Source organism: Rousettus aegyptiacus, unplaced genomic scaffold (assembly GCF_014176215.1).
Source record: "Rousettus aegyptiacus isolate mRouAeg1 unplaced genomic scaffold, mRouAeg1.p scaffold_m13_p_9, whole genome shotgun sequence".
Taxonomy (NCBI): domain Eukaryota; kingdom Metazoa; phylum Chordata; class Mammalia; order Chiroptera; family Pteropodidae; genus Rousettus; species Rousettus aegyptiacus.
Genome location: NW_023416312.1, coordinates 87662786 through 87681863, shown reverse-complemented (window position 1 = coordinate 87681863; position 19078 = coordinate 87662786). Strand labels below are relative to the sequence as shown.

The following is a 19078-nucleotide window of genomic DNA, read 5'->3' as shown; positions in this document are numbered from 1 at the left end:
CTCCTTTATTAGTGGAGTGAGCTTTAGGTAGGCAATAGGTGTAATTTAGGTGGTTTATTTAACCTTTACCCTAAAATTAAATGACAGTGAGACTAAAAAAGTAGAAGCTAAAATACCAAAGATGTGCTATAGTGCTTTTACTGGTTTTGGCTTAATTCTTGGGGAAAATTGGTCAGTTAACTCAGTTTGGCAGTGAATCTCACTTTGGATCAAGTCCTTCAGCATTGCTGTTAAAACCACCAGGTGATTAATGTGCTGCTTGGCAGCTTTCTCGGCTGCCTACTTATATACATCTGATCCCTGGTGTTCATTTGCACTGTGGTGCCAAAACAATTAGCTTTTCTCATTCAAGGGAAAGCCATGGATTGGGGGAGTATAATACTTTAAGCAGTGGAGCAGTGTTACCAAAATCTATAGTGTTAGAAGCAACACAGAAATGGTGTGATTGGCTACAGGTCCAGTCTAGGGTAAGGAGAGCTAGCTAAAGTTGAATTGAAGGGTTGTATATGTCAGGTTTCCTTTACAGGTGTTTACTAACAAATACAGGCTAACTCAGGCTTAGATGTGTGATATGTGCCAGCCCAGTAGAGCAGCCTCTGTTTTGTGGGGCCCAGTATTTGCATTAACTTTATCAGTACCTAAAACGGTATTGCTTTTGGCTTATGTAACCAGTTGAATAAAACATCACATGGAGAAGGAATATTAGCTGAGCATTTAGGATGGCAGAAAAGGCCCCAAGTATTCCGTGAATAACCTCAGTGCCATAACCAGTTCCAGAAACTTCATCCCAGTCAATAGCTCATCTCCCATCCCCAGAGAAACAATGTGGACCTGGTTTCTATCACTAAATATGTTTATACTTCATTAAGAATTAAATCTTAGCATGAATGTATCTTGTGTCTTGCTTTCAGCATGTTTTTGAGATTCAGCCACGTAGTTGTGTAGTTCATTTTATGTTGCAGAGTAGAATTCCAGAGTATGTATAGTTTATACATTCTATTGATATATCTGGCCTGTTTTCAGTTTAGGGCTATTATGTTTGAATATACTAGTCTTGGCGTGTTTTCTTTTCAGGTAGGTAGGTAGAGTACATATGTTTTAGTTGTACAACATTTGTCAGGTGTGCAACAGTGATATCACATGCTTTACAGTATGATCACATTAAGTCTAGAAATCATGTCATTGTGCAAGCTTAACAGGATTAATGACTTCCCTCATCTTTCACTCATCCCCTTCATCATCTCCCCCCTGGTAACCATCAATTTGATTTCTGTTCCCTGAGGTTTCTGTTTTTAGATTCCACATATAAGTGAAACCATGTGGTATTTGTCTATTGTGATTTTAATTTGCATTTCCCTGATGACTAATGATAGTATGCAAAAAGCAAGTTGGAGCTGATTTTAAATTACAGAAAAGTTCCTAGACCTTTACCCAGTTTACCCTAATTTCAATATCTTATATAACTGGTATATTTGTCAATTAAGATTAACATTGGTATATTACTAGTAACTAAACTCCACACTTTATTCAAATTTCACAAATTTTCCTTTACTGTCTTTCTGTTCCAAGATCCAATCCAGTATCACATTGTGTTTCATATTGGACCGTTTCTCATTTTATAGTCATTGTCCATCTTTCACAAACCGTCCAAGTCTTGTCCATTTCAAAAATTGGATTGTTTTAAATATTACAGAAATTTTTAATGTACCCTGGATACAAGTCTGTCAGATAAGTGTGTTGTGAATATTTTCTCCTAGTCCGTCTCACTTATTCTTGAGCAATGAAATCTGATTCGTCAAAAATTTACAGTTACTGCTTCCAGTGACCCATTGAAACTTTGCCTGCTTTGAGATCGAAGATTTTTTTCTACAAGCCAAGTAGTTTGTGTGTTGGGTCTGTAATCCATTTTGAATTTTTTTTATGGTGAAGTAGGAGTCGAAACTTATTTTTTTAAATATGAATATCCTAACGTCTTTCGTTGAGAATTCCATTGAATGACCTCAGTTTTTTGTAAAAACCATATACATTTAGGTCTATTACTTTTTTGTTAATATGTCTATTAGCTTTATAGTAAGCTCTATAAAGATACTAATTTTTCAAGAGTTTTTTTTTCCAGTGTTACTTTCTCATTGAACTTAATTGTTGCTTTTTTTTTCCTTCTTCAGACTCCATCTTCCATGCTAGAGGCTTGCCTAAAATGAGAGAATTTTATGGTTTTGTTTTCATGACTATATGTAGGTAATTAACATGTTTGTAAACTCAGAGCTTTTTGACTTGTGAGCTTAACTTGGGGGGCGGGGAGGCTTGTTGGGAGACGCCTGATGCCACTGCTAGTCAGATTCCTCAAGAAAATCTTGGCCAAATACCTGCCTCAAGGTTATATTTACTAGTTCAAGATGTATGCTTGGGATTTCAGTATGTGCGTGATGGGAGTGGGAGATAACAAGGCTCCCACTCCAGCAGCGCCAGTGCTACCTTAATGCATCCCACCTGTAGCTGGCTGGGTTCTGCTATGCTCTGTCTTGCTATGGTGATGAGATAGAGAGAGGATGATCTTCCAGAGCAATGTTGAGGAAGGGAAAAGCACGATTAGAAATTTCTCCTGGCATATCTGCTCAAGGTGCCTACTGCTCTTCCCATTTTTAGGCCTCTCTTCCCTGACCTCCATCCCTACCCCAGACTCGCCCTTCAGTCTCTCTCTAGGTGTTAGAGAAAATCTGAGTTCAAATTTCAACCTCAGCATTACCAGGTGTATGACCTTGGGCAAGTTACTTAACATCTCTATACTTGTTTCCTCATCTGTAAAATGGGGGTGATTATATCTAATCTCATCATGTGATTAGATTAAATGAGTTAATCCTCGGCACATGGTAAATGCTGGATAAATAGTACATTTCATCACCTGTCAGTCTTTCTCTTATATATCATCTTGAGGGCTGGAATTGGAAGAGAGCACCAGCAACATGTTAGATCAACATCTTGTCAAGAAATGAAAATCCCTACTGCAAGCAAAGATTTTTCTTTTTTCTCCTGAGTGATAGTTCTCCATTATTTTTGTACGTTATTGTGATTAGTTCACACAGGGTCCTACTCATTTTATTTTCACTTTTTTTTCCCCATTCCCATTTTCCAGCCCCCCCTGTAAACATTCTAATGCATTTAATATATTTCCTTTGTGTTCTTATTGAATGTATATTGATGTCTTATGCACATGTGTTGTATTTACTTGGATGGTATGGTGTTATATTTCTCACCATGTTTCATCACTGTTTTAAGATTTACCGATGTTGCAAAATATACATATAGTTAACCATTTGTAACTATAGCATAGTATTTGGTATGCATCCCCCATCATTTACCCATCCACCCTCCCAGTTAGGTATGTAAATTATTTCTTGCTTGTGTATTACCTGGCTGCCTGGAGCATGCTGAGATTGAGATTTGACCTAGTTCTAGGTCTAGTGACAGTCGGAGGTGGTTGTGGTTGATCTGAAGAATAGTATTATCTTTAAAGAAATCTGCAGGCAAGGTTATCCCAGGATTTTTAAGTAGAGGAAGGCTCATTTCTTCAGACCCTGCCGTGCAAAGCTGCTTTAACTGGTCAGGGAGGGTCAGAATGACTTGAGGGGTTCAAGATTGTAAGTTTTCAACTGGGTTCAAACAGGTATCTCCATTCCAAGTTTCAGGGTCCCATTATCAATGCCGTTTCACGTGAGAAACTTGAGACTGAATTTGACTGTCATTGTAAATCAGCATCCTGTACAGTTGATATTCAGAAATATCAGGCTTGCAACTATAAGAAATAGTTTTTTAGGGTTATGGAAGCTCTCGTTCTCAGACCGTGAGGAGCTGAGAGTGGACTTGAGCTTGTAATTTTTTTTTTAAATGCCTGCAGCATCTGGTATTTCTAGGTGGTCTCCCATCCAAATACTAACCAGGCCCTACCCTCCTTAGATCAGATGACATCGGCATGTTCAGGTTGGCATGGCCATAGACTTGTAATTTTTCTCTTTGTAAGCATTCAAGTGAACTCCAGAATCCACCCAATGCCTGCCTTTATGATCATTGTTACTGGTACAGTGATTAAGTGCAGCAGCCACTTGGGCTCCCTAAGCACGTGTTTTAGTTGGCACATCTTGATTCATTGTGATGCCCCTGCATGCCATGAATTGCTGTCATTCAATTTCCCATTTGTAAAGAGCACTGAGCTCAAACCAAGAGGCATGAGCAAACCACCCCCAAATCCTGTTTTTGTGGGTCCGTGGTCTCCACTTGCTACTCTCTAAAGTCTATCTTCAAGGCAATTCAGAATTTGGGTTCAGTCAGGAGAGAAAGCACACATAAGGTTTGAATCGAATTATTCAACATGGATAGGATTAATGAGGGATAGAAGTAAGAGGACTCAAGAATATAGGGGACCAAGATGGAGTACTCAAGGAAGACACCCCTACCCTAAGGCTGTGATAGAGGACCCAAGGAAGATCCCCACCCCAACTTCAGTGCCTAAATCTAGACAGAGAGGCATAGATGTAGCCTGTTGAATGGTAGAAGTTACTGTGGTGCCATTCCCACAGAAACTGCTAGAAATGTATCCTCTAGGGAGGGAGTCCCCAACCCTGGGGCTGTGGACCAGTACCTGTCTGTGGCCTGTTAGGAAACAGGCTGCACAGCAGGAGGTGAGCAATTGTTGAGTGAGCAAAACATCTGTATTTGTAGCCACTCCCCAGCACTAGCATCACCACCTCAGCTCTACCTCAGATCACCTGGCAGTAGATTTGCATAGGAGCACTGGTCTTTGGTGCCAAAAAGGTTGGAGACTGCTTGCTGCTCTAGGATTACTGGAGAAGGCTGTTCACAGGGAAGTGTGTCACCACAGGTACTCAGCTATAAAACTGCTACAGTGCAGGAAGGGGTTTCTGGGGAATCTGCTACCCATTGCACACTGCAGGAGCCAGGCACTGGAGAGGCTGTGAGCACTGTGAGGGCCTGAGGCCAGAGACAACCCCCACTGCAGGAGCCAGACATAGGGAAGTTGACCATGCTGGAGAAGCAGATGCTGCAAGAGCCAGCCAAGCAAGCATACCAGAACCAGGAAGCAAAACCTGTGCTGTTTTCTGCCTGTACTGTCAAAACCTACACTGATATTGTGATACAGTAAATAATATATTTTGGCCTTCATTCTCAGCTCTTGAAACAGCTCTGGAATAAGTGAAAGGAACATCTTTTGTAATATTAGGGTTTTGTCCTCAGTTTTTGAAATAACAACAGAGTGGTAAAAATGAAAAGCATATCTTTTGTTAATTCATAAAATATGATCGAGGATTCTGTTAACCGCGGTGTGGTAATCTGATCAAGGAGATGCTGTGAACCAGGGTAATCTGATCGAGGACATGCTAACGGCCAACTGTTAACCAGGGTGTGGTGATCTGCTCAGGGATGTGCTGGTGGCTATATAAATTGCCTCTTCTGGGATCTCAGGGCTGATCTCTTCTAACCCTGCATGGTGGAGAGTCAGTCGCTGGCCAGCTAATAAAGGCTCATAATTCATCTCGATTGGCTCCGTGGGTCTTGGATTTGATCGCACCACAACATTTGGAGGCCCCAGCGAGATATCTCCAAGGGGGGAGATCTGAGACACATGACCCTGGCCACCTTGTGCGAGGACCCGCCCCGTCTAGGTGACGGCCGCTGAGAGACGTTCCTCAGCCCCAGACGCCAGGCGGACTCGCCCAGGAGGGCAGGCGGACACGGTACAATTCTGTAACAGTTGGGCACGAGCCATCTGGAGCAGCTTCACTGGTGAGTCAGACTGCACTACAGGTATCCAGGTTTCTGGGTACCTGTCTGGGAACTAGTGGAAGGCTGGACGCAGCAATACTTCCCTAGTTGAGTCAAGGTCTGAGACGTCAGACTTGACTTCTGGTATTACAGGTATTCAGGTTTCTGAGTATCTGTCTGTCTGTCTGTGAGCTCTGGGATACGTCTAAGTTTCGGCTTAGACCTGTTCCTGTCTGTGGGCCCTAAGAACTAGTGGAAGGCTGGACGCGGCACAACTTCCCTAGTACGGTCAGGTCTGAGACGTCAGATCCTGACCCAGTACCTGCCTGATACGCTAGCGTTTTGTGTTACTTGTAGTCTGTTTTGTCTGTCTGGACTGGTCTACCTTGTCTGTCTTTATTGTGTTTGTCTGTCTGGACTGGTCAAAATGCACTGATACCTTCTTGTTGCCTTGGCTTTCATAAGTGTACTCCATATATCGATGTGTGGTATTTTAATTCTTTCCTTAGATCTGGCCTCCGTGGCCCTGTCTGATTGGACGCTAGCTCAGAAGCTGATCCTAGCCCTGGCTTATTTAGCTTTTGTGGGGGTCTTGCCTGTTTTTATTAACATGAGTCAAGCTTCTCCCTTGAATCTTCCTACCCTCCTTCAGTGCCTCCTTAATCATTTTAAGGATTTCAGGAGACGAGCCCACGCCTAAGGAGCCTGTGTCACTCCCTTTGACCTCCAGAGGTTCTGCCAGTTAGATTGGCCCATATTTGGAACAGGGTGGCCATCAGAGGGGTCACTCGACCTGCAAACAGCCTTTCAGGTGCAAAATATTATCTACGGAAATCCTTGCCACCCTGATCAGGCTCCATATATCGATGTGTGGATCGATATTGTTTCTGAAGCCCCCAAGTATTTGAAGGACTGCCGCAGTGGAAAAGAATCAAAGACGACTCCCAAGTCTGTCCTCTCTATACCAAAGGAGCAAAAAGAGAAACTGTCCAGACAAAGGCCTAACCCTCCTCACCCTGTCTTACAGGTGTCCCCTGAGGACCCTGAGATCACTAATCCTCCCCCTTACGCCCCTTATGACCCGGTCCTATCTCCATCTAACAGGGAGGCAGAACCCCTCCTGAGTGCTCCCCACACCCGCACTGGGATTGTGTACCAACCCCCACAATACTCTGATACTGTCCCTGACTCGTTGAACTGGATAACAGTCCTGGCCCCACTCCGGCAACTGGCTCCCCTAGTTGGGGGAGAAACTCAGAGGCCATTCATGGTCTATGTCTCTTTCTCCACCAGCGATCTATACAATTGGAAACACCAGAACCCCTCATTCTCAGAGAAACCCCAGGGATTAACCTCTCTCCTAGAGACTATTTTCTTTACCCACCAGGCGACCTGGGACGACTGTAAGCAACTCCTCCAGGTCCTGTTTACCTCAGGGGAGCGGGAGCGGATCCAGAGGGAGCCTGCAAAGGCGGTATTAGAGCCCAGCGGGCAGCCTTCCACCGACCCGACCTGCATCCAACATGTTCTCCCGAACACCCATCCGCCTTGGAACCCCAACATCGACCAAGGGAGGGAGGCTCTCCAACGGTATCGCCAGCTTCTGCTCCAGGGCCTCCGGTCTGCCGGCCGATGATCCACTAACTTATCTAAGGTAAGCGAGGTCATCCAAACTAAGGATGAGTTGCCGGCAGCGTTCCTGGAACGACTCGTACCGGTTATATACCCCTATTGACCCGGAAGGCTCTAATAATAGGAGGGCTGTGAATTTAGCCTTTGTCAGTCAGTTGGCCCCAGATATTAGAAAGAAATTACAGAGTATGGAAAGGTTTGAAGGAAAGAACCTATCTGAGCTGGTCGAGATAGCCCAACGAGTATTCAACAATAGAGATGAAGTAGATATAGCACAGACTAAGAGGATGACCAAGGTCCTGCTTGCAACCATGCAAGAAGCCCAGCCAAAGGGACCGCCAGGAAAAGGCAGAGGCCAAGAACAGGCATCCAGGGCGAACAATAGACCCAGAAGAGTTGGGTTAGAAAAGGGCCAGTGCGCATATTGCAAGAAAAAGGGACATTGGAAGAATGAGTGCCCTGAAAAAGGACAAGCCCCCCAGAAGAAGGCCCCCCTCGTCCTTTTCGAGGAAGCAGAATGAGGAGTCAGGGCTCTTACATTATGAGCCCCCGGGAGCCCAGGATAACTTTAAAGGGGTCCTGATACAGACCCCAAGGCCCTAGAAGCAACCAGTTGCATACCTCTCCAAAAGATTGTACTATGTGGCAGCAGGATGGCCCAACTGTTTGAGGGCAATTGCTGTCACTGCAATCCTCTCTAAGGAAGCCTTAAATTTGACACTAGGGCAGACTCTCCAGATTATCGCCCCAAACGCAGTTTAGTCAATGCTTCGCAGCCCACTGGACTGGTGGATTTCCAACACTCGGATCACCCAGTACAATTCCTGAAAACTACTGCACTCAACCTAGCTACCCTACTGCCCGACGATGCCAACCCTTGCATGACTGCCTTGAGGTCCTAGAGAACGTCACCTGCATCATATGGGACCTGACAGACAGCCCTTGGCCAAATTCAGACGCTACTCTATTTACGGATGAGAGTAGCTTCATCTCAGAAGGAGTCAGGTTTACTAGAGCACTCACTTGGGAGGAACCAAGTTAACTGAACTGTTAAAAAGAGGCTATTACATTCTGGGGCTGCAACGAATGGCCAAGCAGATATCAGCCCGGTGCCACATCTGTGCACAAGTGAATCCAGGACCCTTCAAGGAAGTACAAGGGACGAGACTCCATGGACAAGCACCGGGGGAACATTGGGAGTTGGATTTCACTGAGGTCAGCCCGGGAAACTTCAGATTTAAGTACTTGCTTGTGTTCATAGACACCAACTCAGGATGGACTGAAGCCTTCCATACAAAGTGGGAGACCACTCAGGTGGTAGCAAAGAAATTAGTCTCAGAAATAGTGCCTCGATTTGGCCTGCCCATAACACTGGGGTCCGACAATGGCCCAGCATTCATCGCCCAGACCAGCCAATCTCTAGTAAAGGCATTAGGGATCAATTGGAAATTGCATTGCATTTATAGGCCTCAGAGTTCAGGACAGATAGAAAGGATGAATAGGACCTTGAAAGAAACCTTAATTAAGTTCAAGCTGGAAACTGGCGAAAACTGGGTGAATCTCCTCCCCTTTGCCCTTTTAAGGGCACGGTGCACACCTTATTGTAAGGGCTTCACGCCTTATGAAATAATGTTTGGAAGACTCCCACCTCTCCTCCCCCAGTTAGGGGAGGAAAAACTAACAAATTCATAATTTTAAATCTTTGCAAGCTCTCTCTCTCACATAACAGGAGACCCACCAACTGGTCTCTGCCACCAGAACAGCTGCTCAGCCAGCATCCAATCCAGCCACACAACCATGCTCCAGGTGATTGTATCTGGGTGAGAAAGGTACAGCCTGCTTCTCTTGAACCCTGCTGGGACGGACCTTTTCCTGTCATCCTCACAACACCCACAGCGGCCAAGGTAGCTGGACGCCGTCATTGGTTTCACCGTACCAGAATCAAGGCTGTGCATCCACCACAGACATCAGCACAATGGACTCTGCGTTGGACAGAGGACCCACTAAAATAAGACTGTTAAGGGTACAGTCTGGACTGTCTTGATTCTCTCCATCCTAAAATGAGGGGGTCTTTGTATGGCTTTAGATGGGGCCTAGACCTATTGTTCAATGATTTCAATTCCCCTAGAAAACCAGTGGGGAATGTTATGGGTGGACAATTTTCCAGTAAGCCAGCATTAAATACTTACTTCTGATTCTGTTAACCAGGGTGTGGTGATCTGCTCAGGGATGTGCTGGTGGCTATATAAACTGCCTCTTCTGGGATCTCAGGGCTGATCTCTTCTAACCCTGCATGGTGGAGAGTCAGTCGCCGGCCAGCTAATAAAGGCTCATAATTCATTTTGATTGGCTCCGTGGGTCTTGGATTTGATTGCGCCACAACAGTATTCCTAAACTCTATTACCCCACTCTAATTTCCCACCACCATAACTTATTTCTTACATACTATATAATTTGCCTATATATTCATTATTTTGTCTTCCCCTGTTAGAATATATAATCTTAATGAGATTGGGGGACTTTATCTAATGCCTAAAGTGCCTGGCACAGTAGGAGTTCAAAAAATATGTGTTGAGTGAGTTAATATGCTTTTATCTCCATATTATTCTTCCAAAAATGTCTCTACCTAACACTATTTTGCATATGTCCCTAAATGTACTGTACCGTGGCCACCCCAAAGAAAGACAAGCCAGTTTCATGAATAATTGCATTCAATTCCAATTGCAGCATCTCTAGGATCTTATCTCAATTTTCTCTAATATGTGCACTAAAATCCTCAAACATTTTATATAAAGTATTGAGAGGAAACGAGTATGATAGAATGGTAACTGGTCACAAGGTCACAGTTGGTATTTATAGTGTTCTGTCTAAAATCTCCATTTTATATTTCCTTTATCTCAGTTAATGGTGGTATTTTACTTGGTGATATTACCCAAAACTTAATTTCTGAGGGACCTAAGCCCTTCGCGAGTCTACCTGTGTGATGTAGTAATCTTCCTTGAACCTTTAAAAATATTTTTTAAAAAATTAAAGTGTACAGAAAAGTAAATAAAGCAACTTCTACTTCTGATGATGATGGAATAATTGGTATTGAACCTGCTTGCCCACTATAAACAACTGTAAAACTGGACAAAATATAATGAGACAACTATTTTCAGGCATTGCACAATAAGCATTACAGAAGTGTAATTCCTGAGAAAAAGGAAACACATGAGGGGAGCCCCATATTCACTCCAGTTCTCTGCCTGGGGATGATTCTGACTGCAAGATGGAGGTAGTGTCCCAGTCTCATCAGATTTAAAATGAAGGCATTAGAATAGCTGCATTCATCTCTGGATGATCTAGGAGAGAGTATTTCCTCGCTCATTCGGGTTGGCAGATTTCTTTTCCTTGTGGTCATAGGACTGAGGTCCATGTTTACTTGCACACTGTAAAGTAAGGGATGTTCTCAGCTTCTAAGGGCTACCAGATTCCTTAGCTTGCATCCCCCTTCTGCCATCTTCAAAGGCAGCAATGGCAGATTGATTACTTGACATGTTCCATCTCTCTGACCTTCTGCTTCCCTTTTCTACTTTTAAGGACTCATGTGATTAGACTTGTCCCACATGGATAATCCAGAATAATCTCCCTATTTTATGTAAACTGATTAGCAACTTAAACTTCATCTGCAACTTTAACTCTTCTCCATGTAACATAACATATTCACAGGTTCTGGGGATTAAGACATGGACATCTTTGCAGGGGTCATTATTCTGCCTACCGCACAGTTCTCTAACTGCAATGGAGCCAAACTAGAAATCAATAACAAAAATGCAAAAGGAAAATCAATGAACGTGTGGAAATAAAACCTTAGCACTGCTAAATTATCCATGCATCAAAAAGAAAGTCTCAAAGAAAAATTTCAAGAATACATAGACTTGAATGAAAATGAAAATGCAACATATCCAAATATGTGAGACTCATCTAAAGCAGTGCTGAAAGGGAAATGTTTTTTTATATAGTAGCTTCATTGACATATGATTTACCTTTTTAAAGTACAGTTCAGTGGTTTTTAGTATATTCACAGAATTGTGCAACCATCATCACTATCTAAGTACATTTTTATCACCCCCCAAAGACACCCCATACCTCTTTGCAGTTACTTCTTCCTCCCTGTCCCCAGGTCCTAAAAAACTAATCTACTTTCTGTTTCTATGGATTTGCCTATTTTTTATTTGCATTTAGAGGGAATCATAAAATATGTAGCCTTTTGTGATCGGCTTCTTTCACTTAACATAATGTTTACAAGGTTCATCCATGTTGTAGCATATATCAGTACTTCATTTCATCTATTGTCAAATAACATTCCATCGTATGGATATAACACATTTCGTTTATCCATTCAACAACTGATGGACATTTGGGTAATTTACACTTTTTTTGATTAGGAATCAAATGCTGCTTATGAACATTCCTATGCAGGTTTTTGTGTGAACATGGTTTCAGTTTTCTTGGGTACAAACCTCAGGGTGGAACTGCTGGATCATATGGTAACTTACTGTGATCATTTTAAGTATGTACAAAATTATTTTTCAAAGTGGCTACAACATTTTATAATCCCATGAGGAAACGTGTAACGCAAAATGCTGTTTACATTAGAAAAAAGGAAAAATCTTAAATCAATCATCTAAGTTCTTTCTTCAAGCAACTAGAAAACAAAAAGCAAAATGAAATCGAAGAAAGCAGAAGGAAGGAAATAATAAAAATACGAACAGAAATGAACAGAAATCGCTGAAATTCAAAACAATAAAAGGTTCTAAAAAAATCAATAAATCGATAAACCTCTATCAAGATTAACAAAGATAAAAAGAAGAAATAACTACCAATATCTGAAAACAAACAAAGGATATAACTACAGATCCTACAGGCACTGAAAGGTTATAAAAGGGAATATTAGGAACAATTCAACACTCATAAATTTGAAAGCTTAAAATTATACCAGTTCTTCCAAAACCACAAGGTACTCGTGATGGTTAATTTTATGTGTCAACTTGACTGGACTAAGGCATGGCAAGATAACTGGTAAAACATTATTTCTGGGTAGTCTGTCAGGGTGTTTCTTGAATAGATTAGCATCTGAATTGGTAGACTGAGTAAAAGAAGATTTCTTTCACGAATGTAGCTGGATATCATAGATTTGGGGCCTGAATTGAACAAAAAAGCAGAGGAAGGGTGAATTTGCTCTCTGCTTGAGTTGGGGTATTCATATTCTCTTGCCCTTGGACATCAATGCTCCTGGTTCTCCGGCCTTTGGACTTGAACTGGGATTTATAGCTTTGGCTCCCCTGGTTCTTAGGCCTTCAGGTTTGGACTGAAACTATGCAATCAGCTTTCCTGGGCCTCCGGCTTACAGATGGAGATCATGGGAATTCTCAGCCTTTATAACCATGTGAGCCTGTTCCAATAAACAAACAAACAAACAAACACTTAAATATCCTATTGGTTCTGTTTCTCTGGAGAACACTAATACAGTACTAAAACTAAACCAAAATAAAATAGATCACCCCAATAATTTTAAATTAAAAAATAGATCATCCAAATAGCCCTTTTTACCATGAAAGAAGTTGAATTTACAACTAAAAAAGCTTCTGAAAAAGAAATCTTCAGGCTCATATTGTTTTACTGGAGAATTCTCATACCATTTAAAGAATCAATATCAATATTGTACAATCTCCTCAAGAAAATAGAAGAGGAGGGAACACTTCTCAGCTCATTTTATGAGGCCGTTGTTAATGTGATACAAAAACCAGACAGACAGCATAAAAGAAAAAACTATATCTCTCATGAAGTTAGACACACAATATTCAATAAAATATTAGTAAACCAAATCCATCAATATACAAAATGAATTACACCACAACCAAGTTGGATTTATTCCAATAATACAAGACTGGTTCAATATTCAAGAATCAATTAACGTAATCTATATCAACAGACTACAGAATAAAATCATATGATCATATCAATTGATACAGAAGACATACAAGCTTATTCCAAAATTTTCATGGAAAGGCATAGGTTCTAAATAACCTAAAACAAATTTTAAAAAGTAAAATGGGAGGAATCACTCTGATGTTAAGGCTTAATATGTAGTTACTGTAATCAAGACAATGTGGTATTGGTGGAGGAATAGCCACATAGACCAATAGAAGAGAATAGAGAACACAGAAATAGACCCATACAAATGTGCCCAAATGATTTTTGACAATGGCATAAAAGTAATTCCGTGGAGGAAAAATAACCTTTTCAACAAATGGTGCTGGAACCATCAGACATCAATGAGCAAAAATATTAACCTGGACCTAAATCTTACACCTTATGCAAAAATTAATTCCAAATGAAACTCAGACTTAAATACAAAATGCAAAACTATCAAACTTTTAGATAAAACATGACAAAACATTTGGGACCTAAGGCTAAGTGAAGAGGTTTTTTGACTTGACACTAAAGCACAATCCATAAAGGAAAAAATGGATAAGTTGGACCTCATCAAAATAAAAAGGTTTTGCTCTGAAAAAGACTATTTAGTGGATGAAAAGACCAGCTAAAGACTGGGAGAAAATATTTTCAAGCCACATATCTGACAAAGGCTTTGTATCTAGAATATATAAGGAACTCTCAAAATTCAACAGTAAAAAATCTAATTAGAAATTGGACAAAATATGTGAACAGATATTTCACTGAAAATAACAACAGATGGTAAGTAAGCACATGATAAGATGGCCAACATAATTAGCCATTAGAGAAATGGCTAACATAAAAAATTGTTATAACACCAAATACTGGCGCGGATGTACCAATAGTGAATCACTCATATTTTTAGTGGTAATGTAAAATGGCATAGCCACTCTAGAAAGAATTTTGATAGTTTCTTTACCAATTATACTTACATTTAGCATATAATCCAGCAAGTGCAATCTAGGCCACTTACTAAGAGAAATGAAAACTTTAGTTCACAGTGTTCACAGAAAAACCTATATATGAACGTTTATAGCAGTTTTATTCATTTTTGCCCCACAATGTCAATAATCCAAATGCACTTCAATGGGTGAATGGTTAAACAAAATGTGCTACGTCCATACCATGGAATACTATGTAGCAATAAAGAAGAATTAATTATCCATACATGCCACAACCTAGATAAATCTCTAGAGCATTATACAAAGTGAAAAAGGTAAATCTCCAAAGGTTACATAACATATGATTTATTTTATTTATATAACATTCTTAAAATCACAAAATTATAGAGATGGGAAACAGCCTAATTGCCAAGGGTTAGGGATTAGGGAAAGTATAGAATACACAGCTGTAAGAGATTGCATGAATGAGCCTTGTGATGTTGAAACAGTTCTACATTTTGATTGTGGTGATTGTTCTGTGAATCTACATATGTAATAAACATGTGAATGAATATCTGACTTGAAATCAGAAGCAATGGAGAAAAGATAGCTGTGAGATGAGACTCAAAGTATTAAAAGAAAAATCTGTTGACCAAAAGTCCTGTGTCCAGAAAAACTATTCTTCAAAACTGAAGACAGTTGCTAAGGAATAGATATTTTTACTCAGTTACATTTGACATGCAAAATTATTTTATATTTCAACTGAACAGCACAGTGATTAGACATTTATACGATTTACAAAGTCATCCCCCGGATTAACCTCATACCCACCTGACAGTACATATAATTATTACAATATTATTAACTATATTCCCTACAGATTTACTTCACATCCCCGTGACTACATTGTAACCACCAATTTATATTTCTTAATTCCTTCTCCTTCTCCACCCAGGCCTCCAACCCTCCTTCCATCCGGTAACCATCACAATGTTCTCTGTATCTATGAGTCTGTTTCTGCTTTGTTCATTTTCTTTTTTAGATTCTACATAAAAGTGAATTCCTCATTTCCTTTTTTATGGCCAAATAGTGTTCCATTGTATATATGTACCACTTCTTTATTCAATCATCTATTGATGGGCACTTAGGTTGCTTTGATATCTTGGCTATGGTAAATAGCACTTAAGTGAACATAGAGGTATATACATCTTTTCAAATTAGTGATCTGGGTTTCTTCATATAAATATCCAGCAATGGAATTGCTAGGTCATAAGGTAGTTCTATTTTTAATTTTTTGAGGAACCTCCATACCGTTTTCCATAGTGGCTGTACCAATTTGCAATCCCACCAACAGTGCACGAGGATTCCCTTTTTCCCACATCCTCACCAACACCTGTTGTTTGTTGATTTTTGATGATAGCCATTCTGATAGGTATGAGGTGATATTTCATTGACTGTGGTTTCAATTTGCATTTTCCTGATGATTAATGACGTTGAGCAATTTTAAATATATCTATTGGCCATCTGTATGTCCTCATTTGAGAAATGTCTATTCAAGTCCTCTGCCAATTCTTCAATTAGATTTATTTCGTGTGTGTATATGTGTTGAGTTGTATGAATTCTTTATAAATTTTGGATGTTGACCCCTTATTGGATATATCATTGACAAATGTCTTCTCCTAGTCAGTAGGTTGTCTTTTTGTTTTGTTGATAGTTTTCTTTGATATGCAAAAACTTTTTAGTTTGATGTAGCCCCATTTGTTTATTTTTTGTTTGTTTCCCCTGCCTGAAGAGATATATCAGAAAAAATATTACTAGGAGCAGTACGAGAGAGTTTACTGCCCATGTTTTCTTCTAGTTTTACGGTTTCAGGTCTTACATTTAAGTTTTAAAGCTATTTTGAGTAAATTCTTGTATATGGTGTAAGAAGGTTGTCCAGTTTCATTTTTTTGCATGTATCTGTCCAGTTTTCTCACACCATTTATTAAAGGGAATATTTTTACCCCATAGTATAGATTTTCCTCCTTTTTATACATTAAATGACCATTTAGGCATGACTTTATTTTGGGATTATTTGTTCTAGTTCTGAGAAAAATACTATTGATATTTTATTAGGGATTGCATTGAATCTTTAGATTGCCTTGGGCAGTATGGACATGTTAACAATGTTAATTTTTCCTGTCCAAGGTATATGTTTCCTGAGCAAGCTATATGCTTTCATTTATTAGTATTTTTCTCTTTCTTTCTTCAATATCTTATATTTTTTCTGAGTACAAGTCTTTTACATCCTTCATTAAATTTATTCCTAGGTATTTTCTTTTCTTTGATGCAATTGTAAATGGAATTGTTTTCTTAATTTCTGATAGTTTATAATTGGTATATTAAAATGCAACTGATTTCTGAATATTAATTTTGTATCCTGTTACTTTACTGAATTCATTTATCCATTATAATGTGCTTTTGCTAGATTTTGTCAAATGCTTTTTCTACGTCTATAGATATAATCATTAATTGCTTTGTGGATATTGAAACAACTTGCATCCCAAGAATCAATCTCACTTGATCATGGTGTATGATCTTTTTAATGTATTGCTAAATTTGGTTTGCTAATATTTTTTTGAGGATTTTGGCATCTATGTTCATCAGGCTATCAACCTATAATTTTTTTTGTTGTAATGTCTTTGGTTTTGGAATCAGGGTAATGGTGGCCTTATAAAATGAGCTTAGGAGGCTTCCTTCCTATTGAATATTTTGGAATAGTTTGAGAAGGATAGGTGTTCATTATTCTTTGACTATATGGTAAAATTCACCTGTGAAATCATATGGTCCAGAACTTTAATTTGTAGGGAATTTATGATTACTGGTTCAATTTTGTTAGTAGTAATTGGTCTTTTCAGATTTTTTGGTTTCTTTTTGATTCAGTCTTGGAAGAGTGCATATTTCTTGGAAGGAATTTATCCATTTCTTCCAGATCGTCCTTTTTGTGTGTGTGTGGCATATAATTGTTCATAGAATTTTCTTATAATCCTTTGTATTTCGGTGGTGTCAGTTGTCACTTCTCCACTTTCATTTCTGATTCTATTTATGTGAGCCCTCTTTTTGTTCTTGTTGAGTCTGGTTAAAGTTTTTATCAGTTTTTTTAAATCTTCCCAAAGAACCACCTCTTAATTTTATCGATCTTTTGAATTGTTTTTCTTTTAGACTCTATTTCGTTTATTCCCACTCTGATCTTATTATTCCCTTCCTTCTACTCGCTTCAGACTTAGTTTGCTTGCTATTCTTTTTTAGTTCCTTTAGGTATAAGGTTAGATCGTTTGAGATTTACTTGTTTCTATTTTTTTAAGATATCAAGTAAAAAAAAATTTTTGGTGACATTGCTTAACGAAATCCAATAAGTTTCAGGTGTACAATTTAACAGTAAGGCATATATATATTTATACTGTGTGTTTCACTCCCATAGTTAGATTTCTTTCTGTCACCACATATTTGTCCCCCTTTACCCCGTCTACCTCCTCCATGCCCCCTCTCCTCTACTCTCTGGGAACCACTAGTCTATTGTCCATGTCCATGAGTCTCTGTTTGTCCTGTATGTTTGTTGCTTTTAGGTTTATATCCCACATATAAGTGATATCATGTGGTTTTCAACTTTTTCTCTCTGGCTTATTTCCCTTAGCATGATTATCTCAAGGTTGATTCATGTTGTCTCAAATGGCAGTATTTCATCTCTTCTTAAGGCTGAGTAATATTCCATTGTATATATGATCCACAGCTTCTTTAGCCAATCATCTATCATAGGACACTTCGGTTGCTTCCATGTCCTGGCCACTGTGAATAATGCTGCTATAAATATCAATGTGAAAATATCTTTTTGGATATGAGTTTTCAAGTCTTTGGGGTAAATACCCAGTAGAGGGATTGCTGGATCATATGGTAAGTCAATTCTTAGATTTTAAGGAATGTCCATACTGTTTTCCATAGTGACTTTACCAATTTGCATTTCCACCAGCAGTGTGTGAGGGTTCCTTTTTTTCTGCAATCCTTTCCAACACTTGTTATTACTTGGCCTGTTGATTATAGCCATTCTAACAGGTGTAAGATGGTATCTCATTGTGGTTTTGATTTGCATTTCCCTAATAGCTTGTTTGTTGGTCATTTGTATGTCTTCTTGGGAGAAGTGTCTGTTCAGGTCCTCTGCCAATTTTTTTGATTGGATTTTTTTTCTTGTTATTGAGTTGTATGAGTTCTTTGTATATTTTGGATATTAGGCCCTTATCAGAGGCATTGCTTGCAAATAAATTTTCCCATTCAGATGGTTGTTTTCTTGTTTCTTGAAGTAGGCCTATATAGCTATGAATTTCCCTCTCAGGACTGCTTTTGCTCTGTCCCATAGATTTTGGGTCATTGTGTTTTCATGTTCATTTATCTCAAGGATTCTTTGGATTTTTTCTTTGATTTCATTGTTAACCCATTTATTGTATAGTAGCATGTCATTTAACCTTCATGTGTTTATGTTTTTTTAGGGATTTTTTTTGTAATTGATTTCTAGTTTCATACCATTGTGATAAGGAAAGATGCTTAATATGATTTCAATCTTAAATTTATTGAGACTTGTTTTGTGGCCTAACATGTGGTCTCTCTTGGAAAATGTTTTGTGTCACTTTGATTTTTTTTTAACACCTACAGCACCTGGTATTCCTAGGTATTCCATCCAAGTACTAACCAGACCCAACCCTGCTTAACTTTCGAGATCAGATGGGGTCGGGCACATTCAGGGTGGCATGGCCATAGAC

The 19078-nt window shown here is 39.4% G+C and overlaps 1 pseudogene; it reads right to left on the bottom strand.

The window, feature by feature from the left end:
- Nucleotides 1-18962: 18962 nt before the first annotated feature.
- LOC118608368 lies at nt 18963-19078 on the bottom strand (annotated as a pseudogene).